The sequence below is a fragment of the Diadema antillarum genome, unplaced genomic scaffold (genome assembly GCF_040938485.1).
Source record: "Diadema antillarum isolate AM-2024a unplaced genomic scaffold, OU_Dant_1.0 seq00000696_RagTag, whole genome shotgun sequence".
In the NCBI taxonomy this organism is placed as follows: domain Eukaryota; kingdom Metazoa; phylum Echinodermata; class Echinoidea; order Diadematoida; family Diadematidae; genus Diadema; species Diadema antillarum.
In genome coordinates this window covers 2,192,434-2,200,038 of record NW_027271601.1, presented here as the reverse complement: position 1 = coordinate 2,200,038, position 7,605 = coordinate 2,192,434, and the positions used below count along the sequence as shown (strand labels likewise).

The 7,605-nt window shown below is 37.1% G+C and overlaps 1 protein-coding gene across 1 annotated transcript in view; it reads left to right on the top strand.

Moving 5' to 3' along the window:
* Positions 1-823: 823 nt before the first annotated feature.
* The window catches only part of LOC139737549 (RNA-binding protein, mRNA-processing factor 2a-like), a 153,517-nt gene continuing 146,735 nt past the window's right edge, over positions 824-7,605 (top strand). The window contains exon 1 of the mRNA XM_071648227.1: positions 824-1,205. The gene's annotated coding sequence lies outside the window, so the exon portion shown is untranslated. The remainder of the gene's footprint in view (positions 1,206-7,605) is intronic.

Here is a 7,605-nt window from a genome sequence, read left to right as displayed (position 1 = left end):
GAGTAACACGCCCGTTAAAATTCATAATATGAATGTATATTAATATGTAGTTATATGATGTCATATATATATATATATATATATGATGTCATATAGATGTATATATATATACATATTTATTTATATGATGTTATATAGATGTATATATATATATATATATATATATACATATACATAATGTATTATACATGTTACTAAGTATCATAATTATGTATGTGTATACCTGTGTATGTATGTGTACACACACACACACACACACACACACACAAACAACGCATCATTTTTTATATAGGAATGTATAATACGCGTGTTTTTTGTGTGTATTTTGTGTTTTTCGATTATGTGTCACTTCTCAAACATAGTGTACACCAAGAGAGAAAAAATAGAGGTAGGAGAATCTGATATACCTGCAATACATGACAAGACAAAAACAAAAACAAAAACAAAAAAAAACCCGAAAAAACATTATGAAATTCCGACTAATGTAGATTAGAAATTGCGGTCCTACAATCTTTCCCCTTTCGCGCGTATTTATCTTGGTTTTTATTTCTTCATTTATTCACTTCCTCTTTTCTACTTTCTATCTTTCTTTCTTTACTCATGCATACAATCATGTACATGTGTCTGTTCATGCAAACACTTTTTATCCCAGCCTCTGTCTCCCCGTATCTCTCTCTCTCTCTCTCTCCCTCTCCCTCTCACTTCTTATCTCTTTGTAACTCTTCTTCCTCCTTCTCTCTGATTCTCACGCCCACTTTCTCATTTCGCACGCCAGTAGAAAGTGTCTTGTGCGAGCACGTATAACAATGCGCACCACCAGACGGCTTCCTCACTAGGTACACCTACCACTTCGCTACCAGCATCTTCGCGACCGCCTCTCACCGTCGACTCAGCACGAAGCACCCCCATCAGGAGTAACTCTGGCCACTTTTTCACCGCTTTCTCACGTCGTCAGATTGTCCTGGCTCGATTCGTCAACAGTCACGATTAACTGATATCCCAGCTACCAGCATCTCTCACCAACGGCACTGTCATCTTCATCAGCATCATCATTACCATCATCATCATCATCATCATCCGATTATCACCATCGTCACACCAACACCACCACTAGAATCATCAGCTTACCAGCCTCTTCATTGCTGAGACATTCCGATCTGAAACTTTTTTTGTAGGTTTCAGCCTGTCTAGAAGACCAAGTGACGGTAAGTTAGACACCATTTTGTTTGTTCTTGCCCTTTTTGCTGTTGTCGTTGAATTGAAAGATGTTGTTCCTTGTGTCCACCACACAATTCATTACGCTACGTTCACATGTTTCTAATAAACAGATCAACAATCTGAGGAATCTCAAAGTTTCCTCCAGCTCACCTCGTCACCCGACCGAAATGTTGCTGTGAATGACTTTAAGTTGTGACAACTTAACATATGGAATACATGGCTGAAAATTTTTATTCAATAAAGCACTAGAAATAGCACAACTTTCCAGGTAATTACAACCAAAGACTGTAACTGAAATGTATACAAGTTAGTGTACTATTTTTTTAACGCTGAATGTATGTATTTTCTTCAATACGTGCACTAACTCGCACTGTCGCACTGATTTTGTCGTTGTTTTCCGTCGGTTTTTTGCATGATGTTATTTTCTTTCGATATGATTTCTTCCAAAGGTGATTCATAATGGTATATTTTGGAGGGATTAACAACCTTTAAGAGTTGCTGTTACGGTGAAGTTACTGCATATACTTTAGTAGCATTATTACAGCGATAAGCTTTCAAGAAAAACGTATAACCTCCTGACCTATACAAGCAACGTGTTGTCGAGTTCTGACACCGTGCACTATCTATTGCAACGGAAGCGACAGGCTTAAATCTCACTCTAACCCCTTTGTAATCACCCAACCAACTTCAATTATTCAAGACGAAAGCACGAAAAACTGGCTGTCTCTAGGTAACCGCGCGTTTTCCCAGTCCTCCTCTATGGCTTCTTGGTTTCGTTGTGGTGTTTGTTGTTTTCACCAAACGAGGAAACGGTGTTTTCTTTTTTTTTGTGCTAATGATCATAATAAATATTCCTTTCTGTATCGTATATGAATATGAAAAGAAAACAAAACAAGCAAACAGGAGAACCGACATTGCAAAACCATGCTTCAGACGTTTTGGATAAATTTCCATTCGCCACGACAATATTTAGGGCAAGTTTTACGGAAGTGAAAACAGTTTTCCTGAGACATCACTCAACAACCATAAATACGGTAAACAATGTATCCAAACCAGAGATCCGTTACTACTTTATAGTTCAAAGAATAGCATGCTCAACACTTTCCCCAGCTTACATGCACTTAATGCGCTAAGTCTATCATCGATTCGTTGTCATCCATTGGCTCTTGATGCAGAAGACAGTTAGTGTCAGAGCAATGTATTGCACGGATGGAAGCACGTATTGACGCCGCGGTGTGTGGCTCAGTCGTCGTCGCAAACCGCTCAGCCTCGGCGCGGCGGCCACACGGAGGAGCTCGGCGTCAAAACGCGTATCTTCTACTGTATATCTGTGGCATGGTGAAACCACTTTCAGCAGAGAACGCGTCGTGATGACATTTTGACTCCATCTCGTACAGAAAATGCACTTCTTTTCGTTACAAATACATGCAAAACGCCCTGATATTCCTCTCATCTGTACTATTTATTTCTCAACACTTCTCCTCTTTCTCTAGCTTCTCCCTCACTCTATCCCTCTCTCGTCTCATGTTGATTAAGACAAGTTAACAAGATGATAGTGTCTGTAGTTGTTTTGTTTGGAGCGTCAGTATAACTAAGCTGTCTAAGGAGAGAAAACTAAAACTATAGTGAAGATTTATGTTACACTTTGACGTTGTGATACATAATTCAAATTCGGTTTCTTTTGTGTTATGTCCCTGAAATTAATCTTTTTTTTTTTTTTTGGGGGGGGGGGGTCACGCAAGACGTTTGGACTTTAATCTCTCCGTCCCATTCTCTGTGTCTTTCTCTCTCCTGGTTAACCGCATATCGAAATTTTCTGATGAAAAACAAATCGCAACAGATTGAAAAATTGCCCTACATCGACGTAAGTAAGCACTGAATTGATCGGAGTTATAGTAGAGCCATGACAAAGAAATCATGCATGTGCATACATACTCGAGCAAGATTCGAATCTATGAGTCGTAGGTTGGTTAATCAGTTGCAATTAAAACAACTCGATGCAAGAATTTCATCATTTTGGAAAAACAAATTGTAGTCATGTTCATTTAATCTTTACGTTGAGTCGGTCTCTGATACCAGTGTTTAACATAAACGGTCCTATATTCTGATATTTTTTCAATTTCTCAACAGAAGTAGAAACGTGAAACACTAGAGAGTCATTCTTTCAAAATATTCATGATTTAGTGATGAATCAGCAGCTTTCGTTTCAAGGTTTGTTCGATTTGTGTTCGTTTACTTGTTTATCGTCTAGAATTCAGCCCTCCACAACATTTTGTATGTGATGGAATATTGAGGGGACTCTGTAGTACAGGTAGGGGTATTGATGATCAGGCAGACAATCTAGGTGTGAGACATTTATATCCAGATCTCCTTATGTTCCGGGCAGTTTCTTTCGATTTCCTCTGATTTCTTTTCACCTACCACTGCTATTCTTCTTCTTTTCCTGGCTGTTTTGTTTCAGTTGTTATTCCTCTTAATCTATATCTCTTCTTCTCCATCCTCAATATATTTTCTTCTAGTTCGTTTCATCCATCTGTTATTAATTAAACATTTTTGTTATTTGTCTACTCCTTTTCGCTTTTCCTTCTTCTCCTTCGTCCCTCCCTGTTATTCTTTCTATTTATTCTCATCCTCTTTGATCTTTCATCTTCTGACTCTTCTTCCTGAACTGTCTATCTCTTTCTCCTTCTTATACTTTCTTTTATTTCGTCTTCTCCTCCTTCCTGGTTTTCATCTTCTTTGTCCACCCTCCCATATTTCAGAGTCTTGTGAGTTTCTATGTTTTGTCACGCTGGTATGCGGCTATTTTTCCCTTATATCCGTAGGATGCTTGACGCCTCTTCGTATATTGTCGTATGACATGGATAAAGCAAGCAAGATAAGTTGGGATAAAGGGTGTAGTGCGAGTGGACACATTATCACCTAAAAAATAGACATATCTTATAGGAATGCTCATAATCAATACTGATATCAGCAAGTGCAGTTCGATTGAATTGCCATTTAAAACCCCACTCACTGATTACCAAGACTGAAATGATACTGGGGCATGTGCACAACAAGATCATTGGTGCTTGAAAACATGGTGCACTCGATGTCGTAACAATTGGAACATCGATAATCTCATGTTCCGGTAACACATTCACTCTCGTGAAACGATTACTAACACCGACCAAAGATTTCTCAATCTTTATGTTCACCATGTTTCTTTCACTGAGCGGTTCATCGAAGATAAATAGGGAGAGAGAGGGAGAGATATAGAATAGAATGCGGAAAGAGAGAGAGAGAGAGAGAGAGAGAGAGAGAGAGAGATGGATTAGGCAAAACGGCGGGAGAAAGAGATAATTCCGGGTCTTTCTGCAGGAAAAGGGAACCTTAACATTTGTATAAAGTCAAACTTTAAAACAATTTTCTACCTTGAGTATATTCATAGCTGCGCATACGTATCAGAGACTCCACTATGTTTACTGGGACATTGAGTTGCCTCTCATCTTATGCCCCTAACCGTGGTCGCTTGCGTCGATAAAGATAAACAGATAAAGAAACAAAAAGACATCAAACAAATTAATGATTCCTTTTCTGTGAATCCGAACACATACAAAAAGTGCGATACAGAGTTCCATGACATGAGAACCACATGAATAATGATAATTAAAAAAAAAACTTAGAGGTGTGTTTCCTTCAGATTTCTTACACGATGTTTGGAGATTTATGACATTTAATTGTTAAAAGTCATGTATTTCTTTTGCAAACGCCACAAAATTTACATGGTAAGGTTGATATCTCCAAACATCGTGTAAGAAATCTTAGGGAAATACACCTTTAATTTAAAGAGAGAGATAGAGAGATGAGAAACTAACCCCATGTAACTCGAGAATACGTTCTCCTTTTGTACCAGATGGATTTTTTTTTCGGGGTCCGGATAAATTCACTGGAAATCTGTAGTACTGTTTTCCCATCCTATCAAAAATCTGAATTACCTAACTTTATACAGTATTATACCAAATTATGAAAGGAATCTAATTTACAGGATTGCAAAATGGACACACGAGTTTTAAAGTCTCGGGATGGGATGTAATACCATTAAGCTCATGAAATGACCAAGTTAAATTCGGATAACAACGTTGAGGAGGAAAGCTCTTCTATACTCTTTCGAAAAAGCAGGTTATAAGATTTAAATTGTTCAAGTTAGAATCAAGTTACGAACTTTCCTACCTTCTTTTCAAACAAGCAAACAAACAAACAATCAATATATCACTATTGTAATGCGTCCATAACTCTGTTAAAACAGCGAACATTATACTAGGTGATAAAGCACCTTTTAATTCATGTACTTGTATACAAAACACATTTGACAATGATAATGAGAATGGTAATTAAATGATGATGATAATAACAATAATGATAGTAATACTACTAATAATAGTAATAATAATGACATTGATAATATCAATAACAATGTTAGCAGTAGTAGTAGTGGTAGTAGTTGAAGTAATAATAATAACAATAATAACAATATTGATGAATGATCTAATCATTTCTACATTTATTAATCTATCCATCTATACCTATATCGAAATAGAATTGGGATTACAAATGTAATAGTATAGGCGACAAGACTCTGGACTTTCAATCGTAAGTTCAGAGTTCGAATCCTGCTAAGTGCCTATGTCCTTCCACAATGTGTTTCTTTACCCATCACTCCACCCAGGTGTAAAAATGGGCAAGTGTAAAAAATAGCAGGAACCTCTGAAAGAGCAGTACTAACAGTGAAGAGACTGCAATGGTTAAGTAAAAGACCATAAATTATATACATTTGGATATATATATCATTCATGATTTGCTATTCATAATTTTGTTATTTAAAAATGTCATTTAAGAGAGATACGGGTATGGTTTCTTTTCATTCGCTTACAAAAATGATACGAGGGTAAATGGATATCTTAAGAATTTGTGATGTCTTCCTGTTTTGACACTTGATGTGTATATATAGGAAAGGCATAGCTCTGAAGTTGATAATCATCTTTTGCAAGGATGGTATATATATATATATATATATATATATATATATATATATATATATATATATAACATATACTTGTATACACCATTCAATATTACGAGTGTGACTATGTTAAATACAACAGAAATAATACATATCTTTGATATTGCAAATGTTGCTCCAAACAATGAGAAGGCTTTTGCCCAACGTAGTAATTTCTACAAATATACGTAAACTGGACTCCAGGTATCAGAATACATTTATTAGTAAAGAGTGAACTGAATTGCTTCACTAGGTTTAGATGGAAAATATCACCAGCCTTGAATTAATAATGAAATTATTCAACGGCCTATCATAGCATTAGAAATTTATTTTCTGAATCTGCTCGAAGATCAATTACAGAAGGAGCGCGCATTTCAAAGGCGCTGTTACTATTCTTTTTCATCCCCCCCCCTTTTTTTTTTTTTGGCGGCAGACTGTGACATCAAATAAACTATGCAACATTCTCTCTTACTTTCTCTTTTATTTATTTATTAATTTTTTTGGACTTTTCAGTGCATTGTATACTGGCTCATGAATGGTGCGTAATGTTCAGAATACAGATGAAAAAAAAATCCACAGGTGAGTTGACAGTCTTCCAGGAAACCGTCGAGTCCAGGGTTATTTCCTCGTGCCGCCACATTCCAGGCAATAGCCAACCGCGGCTCCCATTGTGTGACGGCTTTCAAGACGTCAAAGTCCCCACAGAGAGACAGCGAAGCGTTTGCATTTATTGTTCTACTTCTCTTCCTTGTAAAGATCAAACGATACTATAGTCCCACACGTCAGCGCAGACGTTTGGTAATACACACGCCACAGAATGCTCATGTGTGAAGCTCTTTTCACTTCTCTTCTCCCACCCTCTCCCTCTTTATTCATGTTATTATGTTCATCATAATTTTATTTATGATTATATATATGTCGCCAATACCATGCATTCGTGTATTGAACTTGAAATCAGCTTTCGCATGAGCGGATACTACAGTTGAACAGTAAAATACAAGGAAAATGCATTTACACACGTTGACACGCCCAGGCAAGCACACTTCGATGTGTGAGAGTTATTTCGATTCTTGCGTGTTGTTATTTGAGTTAAGGCGGCTGAAACATCTGACAGAAAGGGGTGGGGGGGGGGGGGGTGGGGGGAGGGAGACAGACATGCAGGCAAGAAGAGGAAATGATGTAAGAGAAAGTTTTTTTTTCTATTCATATGTTTTATTAAATCAAATCAAAATCACATTATTTGCACAAAATTGGCAACAATTTGAAAAGTGACAAGAGAAACATTTGGGGAAAATCACACACATAACAACTCTTAACCTATGAAGACACCAGGGTAAAAACCATTC